This window comes from Panthera pardus, unplaced genomic scaffold, assembly GCF_024362965.1.
Source record: "Panthera pardus isolate Hobbes unplaced genomic scaffold, ASM2436296v1 HiC_scaffold_13, whole genome shotgun sequence".
NCBI lineage: Eukaryota > Metazoa > Chordata > Mammalia > Carnivora > Felidae > Panthera > Panthera pardus.
The window spans coordinates 72,941,698-72,966,940 of NW_026526688.1; the positions used below are offsets into that span (position 1 = coordinate 72,941,698).

General features: G+C 37.6%; 1 protein-coding gene across 3 annotated transcripts in view; it reads right to left on the reverse strand.

Moving 5' to 3' along the window:
- The window catches only part of LRAT (lecithin retinol acyltransferase), a 120,511-nt gene that overhangs the window by 32,864 nt on the left and 62,404 nt on the right, over nucleotides 1-25,243 (reverse strand). For 2 of the 3 annotated variants that reach the window (XM_053901177.1, XM_053901176.1), the window contains exons 13-16: nucleotides 22,913-22,963; nucleotides 20,921-21,143; nucleotides 12,534-12,738; nucleotides 12,308-12,418 (exon numbers count right to left, since the gene is read on the reverse strand). The gene's annotated coding sequence lies outside the window, so the exon portion shown is untranslated. Of the gene's footprint in view, nucleotides 1-1,302; nucleotides 1,412-12,307; nucleotides 12,419-12,533; nucleotides 12,739-20,920; nucleotides 21,144-22,912; nucleotides 22,964-25,243 lie in introns of all 3 variants that reach the window. The other variant, XM_053901178.1, reaches the window with a different exon arrangement.

The window sequence follows — 25,243 nt, forward strand, 5'->3', positions numbered from 1 at the left end:
GCCAATGGGTTTCAACCTGCTAATAGCTTTGCCCTACTGTAACCCCAGTCTACTGGGTCATGGCTCTCAATTAAGCCTTGCCTGAGTGATCCTTCAGGTTGCAATCCCAGCCCATTTCAAACACTCCCACTCAAAACACTGATGGTGATCTGTCTGGTTTTGGTCCCTGCCTGTCTTCCCCAAACTCTTGCATAAACCTTCCAACTGCAATGCCTGGCCTTCTCACCTTGTTTATCAAAGTGTGGTGGCACTGATGGGCTCTAATAGCTACTGATCTGATATATCCAAACACCTAAAACAGGCTAAGACTTTTGATAAAACCCACGTAGAGTGTGAAGTAATAACAAATGGCTTTACTTGGGGCTGACGGAATGCCAAACATAATGTATAGCCTCACTGTCACTTCTAGGCATAAAACACCAATGAACCAAAATAAAGAATGCATTTAAGAAGGAACATTTTCCAAAATCAAAGACTACAGAAAAGATTATTTATATAGTAGTAGGAACATCTATTATACCACCTTTAGCTTTAATTGTTCTTATTGTTGATTTTGGATGGTAAATAAATTAATCTATTTATTGCAATCCTCTGGTCTTAGGCTGCTAAGGTATACGAATTTCTAAAAGTTAGCTATCAGAAAATGAAAAGAAGTTAAATAATAATGAAATGGTAAACTGATTAAAATAAAAATTGTCTAGGGGTACCTGGGTGGCTCAGTTGGTTAAGTGTTTGACTTCTGCTCAGGTCACGATCTCAGGGTTTGTGAGTTCGAGCCCTGCATCAGGCTCTGTGCTAACAGCTCAGAGCCTGGAGCTGCTTCAGATTCTGTGTCTCCCTCTCTCCCTGCCCCTCTCCTGCTGGTGCTCTGTCTCTCTCTCTCGATGATAAATAAATAGTAAAAAAAATTTTTTTAATTGTATAGTTTTTCATTAAAAATATTAATCATCCTTAAAGAAAACATAACGTAGTCATATCAAACAATTCATATGTAATTTAGAGCTTTAAGATGTATATGCTATTCATATTTTGAATATATTTCTTATACTCTTATAAAGCTCCTTAATTTTAAGAAAATTGGACTATTTATAGTTCATTTAGAGTGAGCAACCAAAGATACTTGCATTTCATTAATAAACCTTCTCTGGCATATGATTCACTTAAGATTCTGACACTGAGAAAGGCCAACATACGATTTATATCAAGTTTCTCCCTAACTCATGTCACACACCTCTCTCCCATCTCCTAGATTTAGTGTTTGGACCACCCAATTTAGCCTATATCAAAGGGTCTCATACTGACCTGTAGATGCTCCAAATCCTGTCAATTCAACAAGTGTACAAGGAGTGTCAATTTAGTAAGACTGTTCATTTTGAAGGATAACAATCATGTATTCTGCCTTTCATATCTCCTATAATGTGGGCAAAAGATAAAAGTCCTAGAATTAAAATAAAAGCTATTGATCTGCTGATTCAAAATATCCTTAACTACTTATGAGCCCCAGATATAAACATGGTGATCCAATCACTTAAGTTGAACCACACCTTATTACTAAATTCCCTTCCAGCTGTTCTTGGTGCAGAATCTTTTGGAAGTAATCCATGGCTTGAATAATTAGAAATATTTTTAAGTGTGGGTAGGAGAGAGGGTACCATGCTGTGATGCCTATTTGTGTACAAGACATCATATTAATAAGCACATATGCTAAAGATTGATCAAGATGACTAGTTAATTTGAAGTATCTTAATCTGATTCTATGGGAATATTGTGTAGTGCATGGGGATGGATGTGGGGGTAGAGGATGTGGAGGATACAGTGGACAAATTGTTGCCATTGAAGGGAATCCCCTGGTGGTGAGTATCATTCTCTTGGCTTTCCAAATGTCCGTTTCTCTAATTTAGGTCATCCTTAGGTATGTCAAATTCAGGCCATCCCTAATATTGCATGGGACATACAATGTCTATTTATGTTTATCTGAAATTCAAGTTTAACAAGGCATTCCTTACTTTTTTATTTTATTTTATTTTATTTTATTTTATTTTATTTTATTTTATTTTATTTTATATTTGAGATACTGATGTTTATTTTATTTATTAAATATAATTTATTATCAAATTGGTTTCCATACAACACTCAGTGCTCATCCCAACAGGTGCCCTCCTCAATGCCCATCACCTACTTTGCCCTCTGCCCCACCCTCCATCAACCTTCAGTTTGTTCTCAGTATTTAAGAGTCTCTTACAGTTTGCCTCCCTCCCTCTCTGTAACTTTTTTTTTCCCCTTCCCCTCCCCCATGGTCTTCTGTTAAGTTTCTCAGGATCCACATATGAGTGAAAACATATGGTATCTGTCTTTCTCTGCCTGACTTATTTCGCTTAGCATAATACCCTCCAGTTTCATCCACATTGCTGCAAATGGCCAGATTTCATTCTTTCTCATTGCCAAGTAGTATTCCATTGTACATATAAACCACATCAAGGCATTCCTTATTTTATCTGGCAACTCTGCTCTGGCTATCTCAAGGGGCTTTATGAAATTCTAAGAAAATTTATTTCATTCCTTTAATTTTTGAAACTAGGCACGTAACTGCATAAAAAACGGCAACTTGCCAAGAGAGTACAGAAGACTGATGTAAAATCAAAGGAAGGATATTGGGATATTAAGTTTATTTAAAAGGCTACATTTCAGAGATCAAGGACCTTGGCTAATGTGCTTGCTGTTCTATTCCTGCCCACAACTGATGTTCTAGGGAATGGAAGATACTAAATATTTTTTGAGTGAAAGATGGCAGATATAAATGTCTCAATTTATTTTGAGAATGCAAACACTTCTCTTTTATCATCAGGAATAAAAAGCTGGTTAATCCATTCCTTTTAGTCACCTCAGCTCAAATAGCTCAAATACATACAACAGGTAATGGTGAAAGTGAAGTATATAAACTGGCTGTGGCCATAATCCAGATAGCTGGCAAGTGTAGACAAAGCGCCAATGGAGTCATTGTTTAAAAGATTTCAGATACAGGCACCTTTAACAGGAATGTGTACATTTGCATTAGAAACTCACTTGACAATAGAGATCTAGGTCCACTCTGATTTTTACATATATTTTTATGAAGGGACAACGATTTTATAGTCTACTTAAAAGGCATTTATTAAAACATATTCTAGTTATTCTTGGGATTTCAATAAAGAGATGAGTCAAAGGCATTCCATGAGGTTAAAAGGAAGAAGAACCAGGAAAGTCATTCTAAGGAGAAGGAAAGGATCCAGCAATTTCTAGAGAGGAAAAAAGGAGAAAGGAGTTTTAGGAGATGAAAAGATATTCTTTAAAAATACATGGGGCACCTGGGTGGCTCAGTCATTAAGTCTCCAACTCTTGATTTTGGCTCAGGTCATGATCTCACCATAGTCGGATCAAGCCCTGCATGAAGCCCCACATCGGGCTCTGTGCTGGGCATGAAATTATCTCCTTCTGCCCCTTCCTCTGGCCCTCCCCCACCCCTCTGTGTGTCTCTCTCTCTCAAAAAATAAATAAATAAATAAATAAATAAATAAATAAATAAAATTAGATTAAAATAGAAATACATAAGTAAAGAAAATATATATGAATAAGGAAAAACAGAAATATGGTGATATAATGAAGTATTATACTATTTAGGTACATTAGGAAAAAGAAGATTGAAAGGCAGCTCTTGGCAAAGGCCAATTAATTCATAGAATATGTGCATCAAAATACTATAAAATAGGACTGGATTTTCTAGCCCCAAGAATGTTTAAAATATGAATACTTTTGCAAAAACTAATTATCATGTATGGAGAGCCACAGCTTATTTTAAGCACAGAATTTTCTTTGTTATGTCAAAAAGTAAAAGCTATACAGCACTGAACAACCTAATATAACTTAACCAATACAGTGAACAAAAACCTTATTTGTTCAAATCCAAATGAAAACATACTAAATGACTGAAATCAAGTTTAGATATATAAATGTTTTTTGTTTTTTTTTAAGCAAAAACACCTATTTTGCAGGGTTACCTTTGTCCCATTTGTTGTAATAGGCCAGACCTTCTAAGTGATATGTCAGCGAGCCACTTGGTAGATCTACCAATGGAAGAAAATTGAAAAGATATATAAAAAAATTAAAAGATGGTCATATGGAATGTGGTTGTTCTGACATGGAAGTTACATAGAACAGCTTCATTGGTCAAAATTAGATAATCCCTTTTTGGAGGAATCTTAGCACTCTAGGTTGAATACACCTCATGTTTCTTTAGACCTCTAGGAACACTTAACATTTATGAGGCATAAATACATATATTTGCTTTAAAAAATTCCAATTTTGTGGAGTACCTGGGTAGTTCAGTTGGTTGCATGTCTGATTCTTGATCTCGGCTCAGGTCATGATCTCACGGGTTTGTAGGATCGTGCCTCACGTTGGTCTCTGCACTGACAGTGCAGAGCCTGCTTGGGATTCTCTCTCTCTCTCTCTCTCTCTCTCTCTCTCTCTCTCTCTCTCTCTCTGTCTTCTGCCCCTCCCCTGCTCATGGGCTCTCTCTCTTTTATCTCTCAAAATTAAACAATTTTTACAAGAAATTCCACTTATGTAAAACCTATAGTAAAAATGAGATTTAGTGACAATATTAGTTGAATTGTTAAAAAAACTTCAACTGACTAAATTTGAAGATCCAGCTGTCTTTATTCAGTGATTCATAAAGTAGGCAGCAACACATCTAGTAAGAAGAAAGGAGCTCTGTGGGGCTATACAAAATGGAGGATTTTATAAGCAGAAAGAGGGCAGGATAAGGAAGTTAAAAGAATGGATTATTTCAGGTAAGTTACCTTCCTGTAGGGGAAGGCAGGGGTCTTATCAAGATTACCTCACCAGTAATGATCAGGACCTTCCAGACAGACTGGTTTAAAATTCCACTCCTGGGAAAGATTGAAACTGCAATTAGATTAGGAATTAAGTCTTGATTGAGCTTAGCAAAAGTGACTCCATTTTGGGCCAATTGTTTCCTTCCCTTTCTTTCCCTCTCCTTCCCATCCCTTCCCTTCCCATCCTTTCCCTTTCCTTCTTTCTTTCTACACCAACATTTTTACAGAAAAAGAAAGAATCTTGGCCCTGGGAAGGGAGGAATGTCTGTGAGGCTCTCTCTGGGTTTCTGTACTCCTTCCAGTCTCCATGCTCTGCTGGTTGACTTCTATGTGTGTCCCTACTGCTTTGGTCCCAACCCAACTGCCTTGGAACGATGTGTTTTTTCATCAGAGGACAAATTTGTGGGGACAGATGTAAAACACACACTGACTCAAAATGAGTTTGAGTCCCTTAAGTGTTAACTTCAAGGGAGGCTTTGCATCCCCCACTCTGCCAGGGACTGACACTGGGCCTGACACCCCATAGTCTCAGTGTTTCTCTTCTCTGTGGTCATGAGTATCTGTGCTACCATGTAGGATTTGTGCTTGTGGGGTTTTGTTTTTGTTTTTTCCATTTTATTTTTTGTTTCAAAGTTTTAATTTAAATTCTACTGAGTTAAATATAGTGTAATATTGGTTACAGGACTAGAATTTAATGGTTCATCACTTGCATATAACACCCAGTGCTCATCGCAACAAGTGCCCTCCTTAATACCCATTGCTCATTTGGCCCATCCCCTGCCCACCTCCCCTCCAGCAACCCTAAGTTTATTCTCTATAGTTAAGAGTCTCTTATGTTTTGCCTTACCCTCTCTCTTTTTTTCCTTTTCCCCTATGTTCATCTGTTTTGTTTCTTAAATTCCACACACGAGTAAAATCACATGGTATTTGTCTTTCTCTAACTGACTTATTTTGCTTAGCATAATACACTCTAGCTCCATCTGTGTCGTTGCAAATGGCAAGATTTCATTCTTTTGATGGCTGAGTAATATTTCATTGTATACATGCATATATACTATGAAATCTTCTTTTTCCATTCATCAATTAATGGAAATTTGGGCTTCTTCCATAATTTGGCTATCATTGATAATGCTGCTATAAATATTGAAGTGCCTGTGCCCCTTTGAATCAGTAATTTTGTATCCTTCAGATAAATACCTAGTAATGCAATTGCTGGTGTAGGGTAGTTCTACTTTTAACTTTTTGAGAAACCTCCGTCCTGTTTTCTAGAGTGGCTGCACCAGTTTGCATTCCCACCAACAGTGTAAGAGAGCTCTCCTTTCTCTGCATCCTCACCGATATCTGTTGTTTCCTGTGTTAAATGCAGCCACTTTGACAGGTGTGAGGTGGTAGGTCATCCTAGTTTTGATTTGTATTTCCATGATGGTGAGTGATGTTGAGCATCTTTTCATGTTGAGCATCTTTTCATGCATCTGTTAGCCATTTGGATGTCTTCTTTGGAAAAGTGTCTGTTCAAGTTCTACCCATTTTGTAAATGGATTATTTGGTTTTTGGGTGTTGAGTTTGGTTAAGTTCTTTATAGATTTTGGATATTAACCCTTTACCAGATATGTCATTTGCAAATATCTACCATTCTGTAGGCTGCTTTTTAGTTTTGTTGATTGTTTCCTTCACTGTGCAGAAACTTTTTATCTTGATTAAATCCCAATAGTTCATTTCTGCTTGTTTCCCCTGCCTCCAGAGACATACGTATCTAGTAAGAAGTTGCTGCAGCCAAGGTCAAAGAGGTTGCTGTGTGGTCTTCTCTAGGATTTTGATGGTTTCCTGTCTCATAGTTAGGTCTTTCATCCATTTTGAATTTATTTTTGTGTATGGCATAAGAGAGTGGTCCACTTTCATTCTTTTGCATGTTGCTCTCCAGTTTTCCCAACACCAATTGTTGAAAAGAATGTCTTTCTTTCCATTGGATATTCTTTCCTGCTTTGTTGAAGATTCCCTGACCATATAGTTGTGGGTCTATTTCTAGGTTTTCTATTCTGTTCCATTGACTTACATGTCTGTTTTTGTACCAGTACCATACTGTCTTGATAGTTACAACTTTGTAATATAACTTAAAGTCTGGAATTGTGATGCCTCCAGCTTTGTCGTTCTTTTTCAAGATTACTTTGGTTATTCAGGGTCTTTTGTGGTTCCATACAAATTTTAAGATTGTTTATTCTAGCTCTGGTGTTATTTTGATAGGGATTCCATTAAATGTGTAGATTGCTTTGGGATGTATAGACATTTTGACAATATTTGTTCTTCCAATCCATGAGCATGGAATGTTTTCCATTTCTTTGTGTTATCTTCAGTTTCTTTTATAAGTATTCTATAGTTCTCAGAGTACAGATCTTTTTGTTCTTTGGTTAAGTTTCTTCCTTGATATCTGTTTTTGGTGCAATTCTAAATGGGATCAATTCCTTGATTTCTCTTTCTGTTGCTTTATTATTGGTGTATAGAAATGCAACAGATTTCTGTACATTGATTTTGTGTCCTGCAATGTTGCTGAATTTGTGTATCAGTTTTAGCAATTTTTTGGTGAAGTCTTTCAGGTTTTCTACATAGAGTATCATGTTGTCTGCAAATAGGGAAAGTTTGATTTCTTCCTTGCTGATTTGGATGCCTTCTATTTCTTTTTGTTATCTGATTGCTGAGGCTAGGACTTCCAGTACTATGTTAAATAACAATGGTGACAATGGACATCCCTGTCTTATTCGTGACTGTAAAGGAAAAGCTCTCAGTTTTTTCCCATTGAGGATGATATTAACTGCGGGTCTTTTGTGTATGGCCATTATGATGTTAAGGTATGTTCCATCTATCCCTAATCTGTTGAGATTTTTAATCAAGAATGGATGCTGTATTTTGTCAAATGCTTTTTTGCATCTATGGACAGGATCATATGGTTCTTATTTTTTCTTTTATTAATGTGGTGTATCACGTTGATTGATTTGCAAATATTAAATCAGCCCTGCAGCCCAGGAATAAATCCCACTTGATAATGGTGAATGATTATTTTAATGTACTGTTGAATTAGATTTGCTAGTATCTTGTTGAGAATTTTTGCATCCAAGTTCATCAGGGATATTGGCCTGTAATTGTCCTTTTTAGTGGGGTCTTTGTCTGGTTTTGGAATCAAGGTAATGCTGGCCTCATAGAATGAGTTTGGAAGTTTTCCTTCCATTTCAATTTTTTTGGAATAGTTAAAAAAAATACACATTAACTCTCTTTTTCTCTCTCTCTCTCTCTTCCTTCCTTCCATCCTCCCTCCCTTCCTTCCTTGTAGGCTTCATGCCCAACACAGAGCCCAGTGTGGGGCTTGAACTCATGACCCTGAGATCAAGACCTGAGCTGAGATCCGAATGAGATACTTAACTGACTGAGCCACCCAGGTTCCCTGGTATGGGTATTAACTTTTCTTTAAATGTTTGGTAGAATTCCCCTGGGAAGCTCTCTGGCCCAGGAATTTTGTTTGTTGGGAGATTTTTGATTACTGGTTCAATTTTTTTGCTGGTTATGAGTCTGTTCATATTTTCTATTTCTTCCTGTTTCAGTTTTGGTAGTTTATATGTTTCTGGGAATGTATCCATTTCTCCCAGATTGCCCCATTTGCTGGCATATAATTTTTTATAATATTCTCTTATAATTGTTTGTATCTCTGTGGTGTTTGTTGTGATCTCTCCTCTTTCATTTGTGATTTTATTTGTGTCCTTTCTTTTTTTTTTTTAAATTTTTTCAATGTTTATATATTTTGGAGAGAGAAAGAGAGACAGAGCACAAGTGTGGGAGGGGCAGAGAGAGGAAGACACAGAACCCGAAGCAAGCTCCATGCTCTGAGCTGTCGGCACACAGCCTGATACACGGCTCGAACTCACAAACTGTAAATTTATTACCTGAACCAAAGTCAGCTGCTTAACTGACTGAGCCACCCAGGCGCCCCTCTTTTCTTTTTGATAAGGCTGCCTAGGGCTTTTCAAGTTTATTAATTATTTCAAAGAATCAGCTCCCAGTTTCACTGATGTGTTCTACCGGGTTTTTTTGTTCTATATCATTTATTTCTGCTCTAATCTTTATTATTTCCCTTCTTCTGCTGGCCTTAGGCTTTATTTGCTATTTCTTCTCTAGTGTCTTTAGGTGTAAGGTTAGGCTGTACATTTGAGACTTTTCTTGCTTCTTGAGGTAGGTCTGTATTGCTATCTACTTCCCTCTTAAGACCTCTTTTGCTGCATCCCAAAGGTTTTGGACTGGGCCTATTGTTTCTTTTTATCAAGATATTCACACCATTCTAAATGAATGTACCTGCATAATTTGTTAGAAATCTAAAGATCTACAGCCTCAGTTAGCAAGTGGAAAGCAGAATATTTCAGAATTTTTCTTTTTATGATGATGTTGTCAGACTCTAAATCCACGTCTCATTTTCATGGGAAACCAAAATTTTGCAGATACTCACTAAGGTTGAACAGCATTTAATTTAATGCACGGAATCATGTAATAAATACAGTTCACCAAGATGAAGGTAAAGAAGAAGCAAATCCAGTAAGACCACCTTAAAATGAATTAGTAAGAAAACCATTCCCAGCAAATGGGGGGAAAATCTTCAATTTTGAATTATCCTTAAAACAAATTTTATAAACATACAAAAATTAAAATTGGGCCAAGAAGCACATGGGTAGATATAAGGTAAACCCTTTGAATATGCAGGGAGTCCTTACTTTGCACATTTATTTTAGTTTCCTGAAACTAAATCTCTAAAAGGTGGGATGAGCTTTCCAAAACTGCCCCTCTCTTTCTAATTCAAGTGTTCCATTGGTGACAATTTTCCATGACAATCACTATCTTTTTGTGCTCTTCCTACCTTCATTAGAGTGTTAGATCTCCTCCCCTCCCTAGGATAAGATCATTTTTCTTTTTTTGAAATATTTTTAAATTTTTTTAATGTTTATTTATTTTTGAGAAAGAGACAGAGTGCAAGCAAAGGAGGAGCAGATAGAGAGGGAGACACAGAATCTGAAGCAGGTTCCAGGCTCTGAGCTGTCAGCACAGGACCCGACGTGGGGCTCAAACTCATGAACTGTGAGATCATGACCTGAGCTGAAGTTGGACACTCAACCAACTGAGCCACCCAGGCACCCCAAGATCATTTTTCTGAAAGGCTATTTCTCTAGCCTTCCACTTGTGCAAAAATATCCTTGACTTATGCAACAATAACATTTGCCTTTGCTTGGATCTCTCATCAAGAAAGAGAAGAGATGGCACAAAAACAGACACTCAGATCAATGGAACAGAATAGAGAACCCAGAAATTGACCCACAAATGTATGGCCAGCTAAACTTTGACAAAGCAGGAAAATATGTCCAATGGAATAAAGACAGTCTCTTCAGCAAGTGTGCTGGGAAAACTGGACAGGGACATGCAGAAGAATGAACCTGTATCACTTTCTTACACCATACACAAAAATGAACTCAAATTGGATGAAAGACCTAAATGTAAGACGGGAAGCTGTCAAAATCCTCAAGGAGAAAACAAGCAAAAACCTCTTTGATCTTGGCCGCAGCAACTTCTTATTCAACACACCTCCAGAGGCAAGGGAAACAAAAGCAAAAATGAACTACTGGGACCTCATCAAAATAAAAACCTTCTGCATAGTGAAGGAAACAATCAGCAAAATTAAAAGACAACTGACAGAATAGGAGAAGATATTTGTAAACAACATATCAGATAAATGATTAGTATCCAAAATCTGTAAAGAAATTATCAAACTCAGCACCCAAAAAACAAATAATCCAGTGAAGAAATGGGCAAAAGACATGAATAGACACTTCTCCAAAGAAGACATCCAGATGGCCAACCAACACATGAAAAAATTCTCAACTTCACTCATCATCAGGGAAACACAAATCAAAACCACCATGAGATACCACCTTACACCTGTCAGAATGGCTAAAATTAACAACTCAGGCAACAACAGATGTTGGCGAGGATGCGGAGAAAGAGGATCTCCTTTGCATTGCTGGTGGGAATGCAAGCTGGTGCAGCCACTCTGGAAAACAGTATGGAGGTTCCTCAAAAACTAAAAATAGAACTACTTTACGACCCAGCAATTGCACTAATAGACATTTATCCAAGGGATACAGGTGTGCTGTTTCAAAGGGACACATGCACCCCCATGTTTATAGCAGCACTATCAACAATAGCCCAAGTATTAAAGAGCCCAAATGTCCATCGATGGATGAATGGGTAAAGAAGATGTGGTATATACATACAATGGAGTATTACTCGGCAATCAAAAAGAATGAAATCTTGCCATTTGCAACTACGTGGATGGAACTGGAGGGTGTTATGCTAAGTGAAATTAGTCAGTCAGAGAAAGACAAATATCATATGACTTCACTCATATGAGGACTTTAAGACACAGAACAGATGAACATACAGGAAGGGAAGCAAAAATAATATAAAAACAGGGAGAGGGACAAAACATAAGAGACTCTTAAATATGGAGAACAGAGGGTTGCTGGAGGGGTTGTGGGGGGGGATGGGCTAAATGGGTAAGAGGCATTAAGGAATCTACTCCTGAAATCATTGCTGCACTATATGCTAACTAATTTGGATGTAAATTTAAAAAATAAAATTAAAAAGAAAAAAGAAAAAAAGAAAGAGAAGGGAGACCAAGTCGAATTATAGGCTCATCATTTTCTCCATTAATCTCAGTGTACAGAAGTTCCCCCTTTATCTCTGGTTTCGCTTTCCATGGTTTCAGTTGCCTGTGGTCAACCCCAGCATCCAGCAGTAGGTGATCCTCTTTCCAACTTGTCTTCAGTAGTGAGTAGTACCTCATGCTACTTCACAAAGTCTGTATCATTCACCTCATTGTATCTCATCACATAGCTATTTTATCATCTCACATCATCACAAGAAGGGTGAGTACAGTACAGTAAGATTTTTAGAGAGACCACATTCACCTAACTTGTATTACAATATAGTGTTACAATTGTTCTATTTTATTATTGTTGTTGTTAATCTCTTACTGTGTCTAATTTATAAGTTAAACTTTATCATAGGTATGTATATGTAGGAAAAAACATAGTACACGTAAGTGTTCAGTACTATTCGCAGTTTCAGCCATCCACAGGGGGTTTGGAACATATTCCCCACGGATAAGAGGAGGAGCTATTATAGCCAGTATTTTTCATGAACTATACCCCCAGCTCTGCCCTGTATGTCATATCCAGGTATTTCCACGCACTGACCTCAAATCAACCACATTAGTATTTCCTGCCAAAATATCCTACATACCTGCCATATCATCTTTGTAGATACCAAAAAGAAAGAATAAGCAATGAAAAATAGAAAGAACAACAGCTTTGGCAGAAAATATCAGATAGAGAAAATGAACATACCTTTAGGTCATCACCTATCTTGGGTAAATTTGGTGAAGCCAATGTGTCCAGTGTAAAAATGAGATCTTCGTGAAAGGTTTCAACGTGTTCTTCATTAATGTGGACAGCAACCTGAAAAAAACATTTTTCAACCAGGAAATGAGAAAAAAAGATTTGATGAAAAAGGAAGTTTGTGCTTATAATTTAGTTTAATTGGAATATTAACTGGTCAGTTCTTTACTCCCACCTTAGAAGCTCTGTTTCTGAAGCTTTTTTGGAACTACATGGAGCATATGGTTTGTCATCTCTTAGTTTAAAAAACAACAAAAACCATATAACTTTCTTCTAGCTTCTCTTCTCCTCTGCTTCTGCACAAGCATTTCTCTCTCAGCAGTTCCTGCTTCTGCTTGCTGTTGGTGAGGAATGAGTGGCAATGAACTCCATCTGGTAGTCTGGGTAGACAAAGTTGAAGAAGCATAAACAAGTATGGCCTTGTAGCTGACACTAAATCAAAGACTCTTTGTTTCTTCTGGATTGATGACTGATGGCTGCCTCATCAGTACAGTCTCCCTGGAAAAGCATTTCCAGCTTCCTCACCCTGTCTCAGAACTGAATCAGGTGTGAGGCACACCTTTTCTCAACTGCCAGCACCTTACAAAGGAGCTTTCTGTGTCAAAAGCAATGTCAGCTTCATTTTTTTTTTTTAAATCAGGGTGTGGTAAATCTGGCTCACACACCAACGTACAGTCAACTCATACTGTGACGGGAAATCTAGAATAGCATGTCTCAGACTGATTTATATGACTGCATTAGTTTACATGATTATATGAGGGTGGAGCCATGTCTTTTTCTTCTTTGTGTCCTAATGCCTAGCACAGTCAGTGCCTGCAACATACAAGCTCTCAGTAAATGTACTAAACTTAAGAGTTTTATTATTTGTTATTTTTCAAAGCTGCCCTTGCAATTACTCTTGTTCCTGTTCATGACCAATGTAAGTGCTGTGAGAACTGGAACCAAGTTTCACAGAGTAGGTAGGCAATACATATCAACTGGCATGGTATTCTGCATATATTCTGGGATAGGACTATTTTACCTTCAAGCTGTCCCATCTTAAAAAAAAAAATCTTCACTCTCCTCCCATCCTGTCCAGCCTGCTTAAAACTGCTGATTAGTTTTTCTTGCTCAAGGTTACCAAGGCAAAAATTACTGATTACACTGTGCCACTGTTATTTTAGCATACAGAGGGTTCACAGCTTGTCCGTGCTTCCTGCTATTGCAAGTTCTTGGTAAAACTGAGATCTTTGGCAATAACAGGTTTCACTCACTTTACCAGGTGATCTGGCAAAAATAGATGCAGCCATACTGAATGCTATTACTAGGTACTTACCTGCAGGTTCTCATTCAGGATATGTTCTTTCCAAATGTTAAGAAATAAACCAAATCAGAGGCATTTGAATATTTATTCTGATAATCTTTCAAATATTTCCAGATGGGGACCTTCACTAGCTATGAATCAGCTTATCCATTTCTCTATTTTTTATGACTTCACAGTGGCCTATCACTAGCAGATTAGTCATCTTGTCTCTTTATTAATGAGTGAAAAGGAGGATTTTTAAAATCAAATGATAAATCTGAATTGTAAATCACTTTTAAATATTAGTTTTATACTCATGCTATACACTGGCAGTTCTAGAAACTTGTTATCAACTTGTGATGGCCGAAATTTCCCGTAACTATCTGTAGATAGCATTGACTGGTGACACTACCCACCCCTTTTCCATCATGGAACATTCTAGCACTGTCCATGACCAACAAAACTGGATCATCTCAAGTTTCAGTGATATTACAGATAATTGAGAACTTGGCCATATTGCTAAATATCAAGTTGCCCCGAGTACCACCAATGAATCCGTCAATGTAAAACATTATATTGTGTTATTGCATTTTTTAAAACTCTAAGCAATTGTCTTTTCACAACCGAGGATAATTCAGGAAGGTCATGGTCCAGGTGGATTATAAGGGCAAGTCCAGAAACTCCTCTACAGAATGTATTTATACTATGGCTTTTGATAAAGATGAAGTGACTCTAACAAGTGATTCTTATTTTGGGAAAGAGTAAGAGTCTCAAAGCTTCCATTTGGAGTTAAAGAAGAAAGGAAAAAGGAAAAAGAAAATTATTTAGACAGATAGTGGCTTACAAATTTCTGGAAAGAATGAAAGAACAAATTCTCTGATATAAGAAATCCAATGAATTCCATACAAAGTAAGAAGGAATGGATACATGGTGAACATAACATAACATGGTGAAATTATAGAATACCAAAGACAAAAGAAGCCAGAAAAGAGAAGACTCATTATCATTAAAGGACAGCCGAACTGACAGTTAATTTTTCAGACTTTATTTTTTAGGGCAGTTTTAGGTTCACAGTAAAATTGAGCAAAAAAAATACAGAGTTTCTATATATCCTTTACCCCTACACATACACAGCCTTCCCACTATCAATATCCTGTACGAGAGTGGTACATTTTTAAAAATCAACAAACCTACAGTGGTTCATTATCACCAAAATCAAAATTCATAGTTTACAGTAAGGTTCACTCTTGGTGTGCATTTTATGGGTTTGCACAAATGTATAATGACATGTATCTACCATTATAGTATTATATAGAATACTAAAGATCCTCTGTGCTTCACCTATTCATCCCTACCCACCCCCACCACTCAGCCCTGGCAACCACTGACTGATCTTTTCCTGTCTCCATAGTTTTGCCTTTGCCAAATGTCATATACTTGGAATCATAACAGTATGTAGCCTTTCAGATTGGCTTCTTTCAGTTAGTAATATGCATTTAAGTTTCCTTCATGTGTTTTCATGGCTTGATAGCTCATTTCTTTTTAGCACTGAATACTATTTCACTGTCTGATGGACCATAGTGTACCTATCTGTTCACCTATTGAAGGATATCTTTGTTGCTTCCAAGTTTCGGCAACTATGAATAAAACTGCCATAAATATCTGTGTGCAGGATATTATGTGAACATAAGTTTTCAACCCATTTGGGTAAATATCAAGAAACACAATTGTTGAATCATATGGTAAGAGTATGCTTAGTTTGTAAGTAACTGCCAAACTGTCTTCCAAAGTGGCTGTACCATTTTGCATTCCCACCAGAAGCAACACAGAGTTCCTGTTGCAGACATCCGCACCAGCATTCAGTGTGGTCAGTGTTCTGGTATCTCATTGTTTTAATTTGCATTTCCCTAATGACGTATGATATTGAGCATCTTTTCATATGCTCATTGCCATTTGTTTATCTTTTTGGTGTGGTGTTTTTTAAGGTCTTTTGGTCATATTTTAATTGGGTTGTTTGGTTTATTATTGTTGAGTTTGAATAGTTCATTGTATATTTTGGATAACAATCTTTTATCAGACAGGTTTTTTTGCAAATATTTCCTCTCTTAATGAAAAAAAGCATCAACAGATATAAAAGTAAAATTTCTGCATAATGACAAAAGGCTAAATTCACAAGTTTGGAAATGTGCATTTAAAAACACAACTTCAAAGTATGGAGAGAAAAACTGAAATAATTATAACAAGAAATTGAAAAATCTATTATGCTATGATATTGTAATATAGTCTCTTAGCAAATAATAGCTCAAACAGCCAAAAAGGAAAACAAAACAAATCAAATCAGTTGGAACACAGAAGATCTAGACAATATATCAGCAAGTTTGAACTTGTGTGTGCGTGTGTGTGTGTGTGCGTGTGTGTCTGTGTGTGTGTGTATACACATTTGCCTATTAGAGAACACACACATATATGTATCTACACTTGCCAATTAGAGAATACACATTTTTTCAAGCATACAAGAAATATCTAGGAGACTAACCACATACTAAGCTATAAAGTAAATCTCAACAAATTTCAAAAAAAACCCCAGTATCATTTATTATTTTTTTATCATAATATAATTAGATTAGAAACCAATAACAAAATAAGTGGAAACCATAAAAATTTGGAAATTTTAAAATATACAAAAAATCCAAGTAACTCATGAGTGAAAAGGGAACATAAAAGAATAAAAAAAACCTAAAATTAACATGCAGAATGTTGGCATTACAGCACTAAGAGAAGTATTTATAGCCCTAACTCATTATATGAGAAAAGAAAAAAGATGGAAAATTAATGAGCTAAGCACTCAGCATAAGAAGTTAGGAAGAGATCAGCAAAACACACACAAAAAGTAGAAGTAATAAAGGCAAGAGCAGAAATTAATGAAATAAAAAGTAAATATACAATAATTAAATTAAAAACCCAGGTATTAGTCTTTGAATGAATAATAAAAATGAAAAACCACCACCACCACAACAACAAAACTTTAGCAAGGCTAGATCATGAGAAAAACCCAGAAAGGACAAACAAAATCACAACAAGGGGGCATTACTTTCGATGCAAAAGAGATTAAAATATAGAATGATTATGTAATTATTCACTCATGGTAGTAAATTTGAAAAACTACAACAACAAAGCCCTAGAAATAAACTAGAAATAAAACTAATTCAAGAAAAGAATTTAGGGGGTCGCCTGAGTGGACCAGTCAGTTGAGCATCCAACTTCAACTCATGATATCATGGTTTGTGAGTTGGAGCCCCATGTCAGGCTCTATGCTGACAGCTCAGAGCCTGGAACCTGCTTCGGATTCTGTGTCTCCCTCTCTCTGCCCTCTCTTGCTCGGGCTCTGTCCCTCTCTCAAAAATAAATACACATTAACCAAAAAAAATTTTTAAAGAAAAAAAGGAAAAGAATTTAGGGGGGTCTGGGTGTCTCTGCTGGTTGGGCATCCAACTCTTCATTTCAGCTCAGGTCATGAGCTCACGGTTTGTGGGATCAAGCCCCACATCCAGCTCTGTGCTGATGGTGCAGAACCCGTTTGGGATTCTCTTTCTCCGTCTCTCTCTCTATCTCTCTCTATAATTACATCATAAATTTCCTTTTGTATAAATCCGTATTTTCCTCATGTCTACACTTCTTAGAGCCAGAATTGTCATGAAGAGTAGCAGCGCTGTAAAACAAGGAAGCTGCTTTGTCAGTGCTTTGTAGGATTAGCACTTTATTCAAGATTCTTTGGGCCTTAATTCTAAGAAAATAAATAGAACTTCATACAAGCCAAACAAAATAGGCTTCTCCTTTGGATTATAATGCCTTCTAACGTTCTTGGGCTCTTTGTTTTTATGTTAGCGCCTGGTAGGTAACAAAAATTAAAAAAAGAAAAATGGGAGTATTTCTTCCAAAAAGTAGCATGAACCTCAAATAAACTGGTTTGCTATAAAGCTTAGTAACACCAGGGAAAAAACTAGAACCACGTATCTTTCAAGATTACATGTTTTCTTGTCTTCATTGCCATTCTCAGAATGTATCTCAGTTCTCTGCAAGATGCAAAATTAATTCCTTTATGTAACTGAGTCCTTACAGTTAATATTAATGTAGCTATTTATTTTAAAAGTCTACTGCCACTTCTAAAAATGTCTGAGGGAGTTTATGTATTAGCCCATAGTTCAAAGGCATACTATTATGTTTAAATGCCAAATAAAATAGACTCTGGAAAACATAAAGAAGTTGATGCTATCAAGGACCAGTCATGTTCTGCCTTTTTTGAATGGCTTCCTACCACAAACACTACCTCTTTCCTACACCCTTAAGTAGAGGTTGTTTGTTCCTGAACTTTCCACCTAACAATAGGGGTTGGCTGGGTTTGTTCAAAAGAATCAGCAGTACAATGACATTGTTAAGAGTGCGGACTATGGAGCCAAATCACCTGGGTGGAAGCATGACTATGCACCTTGAGCAAGATATTAAATGTCACAGAGCCTCAGTTTCCTCACTTGTAAAATGGGGGCTAATAATAGTACTTACTTCAGAGGTGAGAATTAAATGAGCTTAGTATCTGTAAAGTACTTAGAACAGAACCTGGCACACAGTAGGTGCTAAATAACAATTACCACTTGCCTATTCAATATTCTGCCAATCTCCTGTCAAAATTCTTCCTCTGAAACTTGTGCCTCTCAAATTTTCTATCCTCCATCACTTGCTGTTCCTCTCATCACTCTCTGATTAGTATCAGAGATTTTGGAGCATGGCCTATGATTTTTCTCTCTACCCCAAATCTGCCATAATCCTGCTGTCTTCAGAGTTCATGTGGATGGCCCTTCCAACACCCAGTGCTTTGGCTTCTTCGTCTGCAATGCCCCTCATCTCCACACAGATATCGACAACTCACCCCTTTTCCTTATTAGTACCTGCAGCTACTCCACCTGTAAGATCTTAAACCATACCATTCAACTTTCTTACCACAAACTCCCATTATCCTCATTGCTCCAATAATGCCTGCTTATCCATCAGGATTGTGACTGAAGTCTTATCCCACTCACTCCACGTGTCACGTGCTTTTTTCTGGTTTTGCTTCCATTGCCATCTTGCTTTGGTTCAGCACTGTAACCTCTTAAATAACATCTTCAGCTTCTCACTCTTCTTGCTCTGTTTTTCCTTCTGCAATACTTACCCAAATGTGGATCAGTTCAGCGTTCTTTGCTTCTAACACCACACTAAGTAAATCACTCAACCATATGTATAGGAACCATTAACTCATGGTCTCACTTCTCAGCCCAGTTCGCCATTCCCCTCGCGAGCCCTGCATTTCTTTGCAAACCTCCTGCTCCCCTGCTCTTCTCTCATATCAAGTCACCAAGTTCCACCTAAACCACTTCCTAAATATCTTTTGAATCTAAAAGCTCTGCTTGATTTCTTCTCTCATCATCTCTACCCATCTCTTTTACCATCTCCAAAATATTCTCCTCTCAGCTACCAAAGTAATCTTCCTAAAAATTCAAGTACCATCATGTTCCCTACATACTTAATTCCCTTCAGGAACTCCCTACTGCTTCCTGATGGAGGACTGACCCCATAGCTTGACCCCAAGGCCCTCTGTGACTAGGCCGTGTTTACCTCTCTAAACTTCTTTCCCGATTCTTCCAGCCTGCACCTTACACACTCAGTTACTTGTCCTTCCTTGAATGTGCCATATTCTCTCAGACCTCATGCATCTCATATTCTACCTCCTTTGGAAGGATTGCCCTTTTTCTTCTTTTTCTACCTGGGTAACTCCTGTTGATCTGTTACGATTCACTTCAAGTGTTACTTCTCGTCAACTCTGGGGTAGAGACTTCCCTGACCCTTCCTCTTCCTGAGTAGGCTGCCTGGGTGTCTCTCTTTGTTCTTCTATGTGTTATCTCTTTTTAAGTACTCGCCATGTTCCTGGCACCAGTAAATGGTTCATGGATTAGTGAATAAGCAAAGACATCCCATTTCCATAAAATAATGGTAAAAACTACAGTAGCATTTCATTTTATACATCCATTTGGAATACGGGTTTTTAAAACTAGTGGAGTTAGTTTTGACGGGGTCAGTATTACAGAGTGACTGACACTCCAGGTAGCTGGCAACTCAAGCTCTCAAGTAACTGGCTCACCAAAACCGAGAATTTGATTGATTGCTACCACTTACTGGAAGCCCAACAATATATTAAACACCTAAGACTGTCTTTTAGCTCTTCTGGAGGCAAGATGGATTTAGCAGCTCTACATATCACATCCCCATATATCAACGCTTAATAGAGAAAGGTCTTTCTCTCTTGTATTTCTTTGTTAAAAAGGCAACAAAAATCCTTTTCCAGAACCCTTCCCCCATCCCTACCATCACAGTACAGTACAACCTTGGTTTGCAAACATAATTCATTCCAGAAACATGCTTATAATCCAAAGCGCTTGTGTATCTAAGAGAATTTCCCCAAAAGAAATAATGGAAACTCAGATGATTCATTCCACAACCCAAAAATATTCATTTAAAACAATTACTTGGGGTGTCTGGGTGGTTCAGTTGGTTAAGCCGCCGACTATCAGCTCAACGATCTCATGGCTCGAAGAAGTCTCATTGAGTTCAGGCCCCACTTCAGGCTCTGTGCTGACAGCTCAGAGCCTGGAGCCTGCTTCATATTCTGTGTCTCCCTCTCTCTCTGCCCCTCCCCTGCTTGCACTCTGTCTCTCTCTCTCTCAAAAATAAAAAACATTAAAAAATTTTTTTTTAAATTACAATACTGTAATATAATACAAAATAGTAAACAAAATACAAAATACAAAAAAATAAACAAATTAACCAGCACTTACCTTTAAAAACCTTTACGGCCAGTGTGAGGGAGACAAGAAAGAGGAAGCTTGTTGTGTAGGACGACTTTCATGATCACTAACAGAATCACTGCTATCTGTTGGCTCAGTGGAATTGTTTTCTTTTCGTGCAACTTTAACAAGGAACCTATCCAATGACACTTGCTTTTTCCTTCTTTTGAGGATTTCATGGAAACATGACATTGCATTGTCATTAAACAGATTAATTACTCTCACTGCCAGAGCCTTATTCGGGGGGTGCTGTTTTACAAAATTTTGCACTGTTCCCGTATTTGACACATCTCCCTAATCTCATTTGAAGTGGGGGATTCCTTCACCTTTTTCTCCTCCTCCTCTGCAGAGGAGATACAAACATAGACTTCTTATAAAATCTTGCAATTTCGGCCACTCACATACCTCATTCGTACTTCTCAATGATTTCTTTCTTAACTTCCACCATAATCATGTCCTTCTTCTTACTGCCTTTCTTTTCAACCTTTTTCTGCATGGGGACCATTGTATATGCTCACACAGATGTTGACTACAGTACAGCATTAATAAACTCTTGTCATGTACTGTATTTAATGTAACAGGCAATAAGGCAGCAGAGGAAAGGGTCTATATCTGCAGGCAGCCTGACCTCGAATGAAGCAAAGCATTCCTGAGCTTACTCTTGTATGGAAAAGCAAGGGACTGTCCATAGGTGCTTTGAAGTGACAAAAAATACACTAGTGCCCGTTGTGAGCACCTTCCAATATTCTGAAAAATCACTCATTGCTGCCAATCACTGCAGCATGAGACAGAGCACCCAAGCATGGGAGACGATCACCCACAATCCCGCAGCGGGACAGAGAGAGAGAGAGAGAGAAGAACCATTGGCTCGGTTGTGATCATGTGACAGTTGGCATCACGTACTACTCGTATTGCAAGGCATTTCTCGTTTATCAAGTTAAAACGTATTAGAAATGTTTGCGCATCTTGTGGAACACTCACAGAACAAGTTACTCACAATCCAAGGTCTTACTATAGTTCCTTCCAATCTCATGGGCCAAAGCCAGATCAAATTCCAAACCCCTAAACTGGTCACAGACATGGGGAATGGGGGCATTATTTTGGCTTAGACCAATCCCATCAGGATATAACTGAGTCACCTGAAGGGAAAGCACACTAAAACAAAATTAGAGTTATAATTAAGGATGAGGAGAGAAATGGCTGTTCGTGTAGGCAACTGGAAGTCTTTGCTAAAATGTGTGTCATCACTGAACAAATGTTAGATTTAGCATTAGGCACATTATAGTTTGATTCCCATCTTTGCCATTTTCTGGTCGTGTGACCTTGAGCAACCTTTCTTCCCTTTTAAGACTCCATTTCCTCATCTATATAGCATTATTGTGAAGATTAAATGAGATCACATATATAATGTTGTTAACCCACACTGAACATTCATTCATTCATTTAAAAAGATTTTTTGAACATCTACAATGTGCCAGGCATTATGTCCCAGGATATAGAAGTGAATAAGATAGACAGGATCCCTCCCTTCATATCATTTATTAGCAATAAATGTTAGTTTCAAAATTTCCTAATTTTTCTAAGAAATTCAGAAGGACTTTGATTACTTTGACAATCACTTAAAAAATTTTTTTTCATGTTTATTTATTTTTGAGAGAGAAAGAGACAGAGTACAAGTGGGGGTGGGGGCGTGCGGAAACAGAGAAAGAGGGAGACACAGAATCCAAAGCAGGCTCCAGGCTCTGAGCTGTCAGCCCAGAGCCTGATGCGGGGCTCGAACCCACAAACCACGAGATCATGACCTGAGCCAAAGCCATATGCTTAACTGACTGAGCCACCCAGGTGCCCCATCTTGACAATCACTTTTTAAAGAAACTCCATGTTTTCAGGAGTACGTATGACTTCTGAAGTTTTATATTTGATGTGTGAAGGTTCAGAAACATTTATTTTTTTTCCTTTTGGTTTATTCTGTTTAATTAAAATTATCAGAGAGATTTATATTTTTATCAGTATATTGTCACTGTGAATGCTATCCTGATTCCTAGACTACAGATGATTGGCAAAATGCAATATTTTTAGAAGTGAATAACCGAGACAATATCCAATATGATCTTACAGCCCTGAGGAAAAAAAATTCAGATGCAAGAGCATGCAGTCTGTCTATCTCGGTAGTCATATACTTGGTCTAGAGTTAACAGATCCAACTCATGGGGAGGGTTAACTGTCACTCAATAGGAACAATCAGGTAATTAGGGTGACCCAGTCCCCATTCACACCCATGAACAATTATAAACAGTAGAGTTGAAAAGGCTTGTAAAGACTAACCTCTCACAAAAACACTTATGTGTGAAAGTGTAATTAAGATACTGTGGTAGCAGATTAAGGAGTCTCTCTTACCTTAACCTTGTTTTGAGATACAGTAAGAAAACTGGTTGTAAAACAGGAGATCTAGAGATATGATACAAAAGAAGGGAGAATAAACATTAAGTTTACAGATCTGGGGGCCCAGAAAAGAGGAACCTCTGCTCACTTATCATGCCTGACCTACCTCTATCTAGTTTTCTTTTTTCTTTTTTTAATGTTTATTTATTTTTGAGACAGAGAGAGACAGAGCATGAACGGGGGAGGGTCAGAGAGAGAGGGAGACACAGAATCTGAAGCAGGGTCCAGGCTCTGAGCTGTCAGCACAGAGCCTGACGCGGGGCTCGAACGCACAGACCGTAAGATCATGACCTGAGCCGAAGTCGGAAGCTCAACCGACTGAGCCACCCAGGCAACCCTATCTAGTTTTCTTATTGACCATATATACTGAGCTGTTTCTTATTTGCATTTTTCTTTGATCCTACCAAGGAACTGAGATTTTTTTTTTTTTTATCAAGAAGTGTCTTTATATACATGAAAACCAAGCATTACTGAGTCATTAAAAGTTGAACTGTTTTTCTAGTACTACCTATGGATTTTCTCCAGCACATGTCTTCATTCAGTCTCTCTTAAGACCAAATGAGTACCTAAAAGAAGTGTAGGTGGCTAGGGCACAATTACTAGACATGGACAAAGGTGAATGGGCTTTGATGTGATCTAACATTTAACTTTAATCACAAATATGAGGGTCAGAAAGAAATCTACCTATCCAATGTGGACAGACAATGTGTCCACAAAAGTTATCAAGAGGAACACAGACACAGGGAAGGCACTGAAAGTTTGTGGACAGAATTAACCAAGAGTTGAAACAAGAGACAAAGTCTGTTATTAAATTTTATGGCATGTGAGATTAAGTTTATGAGACCAAATATCTTGGAATCCTGAGGCATTTCTACAGTGAAATATAATATTTATAGAAAAAAGTTCAAGGAACAGACATGTATAGGTCTGATGACTTGATAAGTCAACATCCATGTAATCACCACCAATGTCAAGAAATGGATTGTTGCTTGCAACTGAGAAGACTCCTTCTCCCCCTCCCAATAATTAATGTCCCCAGCAAAGGTAATCACTATCCCCACTTTGATGAAAATAATTTGCTTACTTTTCTTTTTTTTTTCTTTTAGAGAGAGCACGAGTGGGAGGGAGGGGCAGAAGGAGAGAAAGAGAATCTCAAGCAGGCTCCACGCTCAGTGTGAAACCTGACAGAGGGCTCAATATCACTGCCCTGGGATCATGATCTGAGCCAAAATCAAGGTTTGGACGCTCAATCTACTGAGCCACCAAAGTGCCCTTTTCTTGCTTTTCTTTATAGTTCTTCCACCTAAGCATGCATCCCCAAACACTAGTTTGTTTGTTTTTTTTTTGGGGGGGGGTTTGCCTGCTTTTTGAACTTCATATATAAATGGAATTTATACATATTCTCTTGTTCTTTACTTATTTAATTCAACATTATATTTGTGAGGTTCACACATCTTGTTGAATGTTAGCTATAATGTATTCAGTTACAAAAAGTAAATGCTATACAGTAAATTTTAGTTACTGTATAATATTCCATTGAAATAATGTACTACAACTTATTTCCCAGTTCTCTTCTTAGATGTTTTAAAAGCCAAAGAAGTTTTAATCTCTTTTTCTAACTACATAGATTCTCATTATAGTGAAGATATGGACTATCGTTTTCACTTATTAAATTGGCTAATTTAAGGGAGAGAAACAAAAAAGTTTCTTAAATTCAGTGTGCTTCAGAAAAGGGGTACTTGGAGAGAGTTGATTCTGATTGGGCTGGTGGAAGGTGGAAGGAGATCCAAGGAGGTTACTTTTCCCAATTTTTGCAAAGGAGAAACACTTGAGGCCATGCTCCAAACCAAATCGCTCTGTCCTCTGTCACTGAAAAAGGAGCAAGAAAAACATGGCTACATGGGCAGCGAGTATGTGCTTGATATGAAAGAGAGAAAGAGCATGTACATGTACACATGCACAAAAGGACTTCAATTCTAGTTGTTATTCCATTAATTCTTGATACTGGTTTCGATATATTTGCTGTGTGGTGGTCACGAAAGCAGAACTGTTCTAGTAATCACAGACTTGTTACAAAAAAGGGCTGCTACCTTGCACTGGACTGGGTTATTGTTCAGCAAATACTCAGCCCTCCTCCACCTCTCTCTTATAATGAAGTATATTTTCCTATCTTTGGGCTTGGCCATATGACATGCTTTGGCCACTGGGAAATCAACAGGTGTGATAGAAATAGCAGCTCTAAATATGCTTGACTGGTGGACTCATGCTCTTGTGCTCCAGTGATCT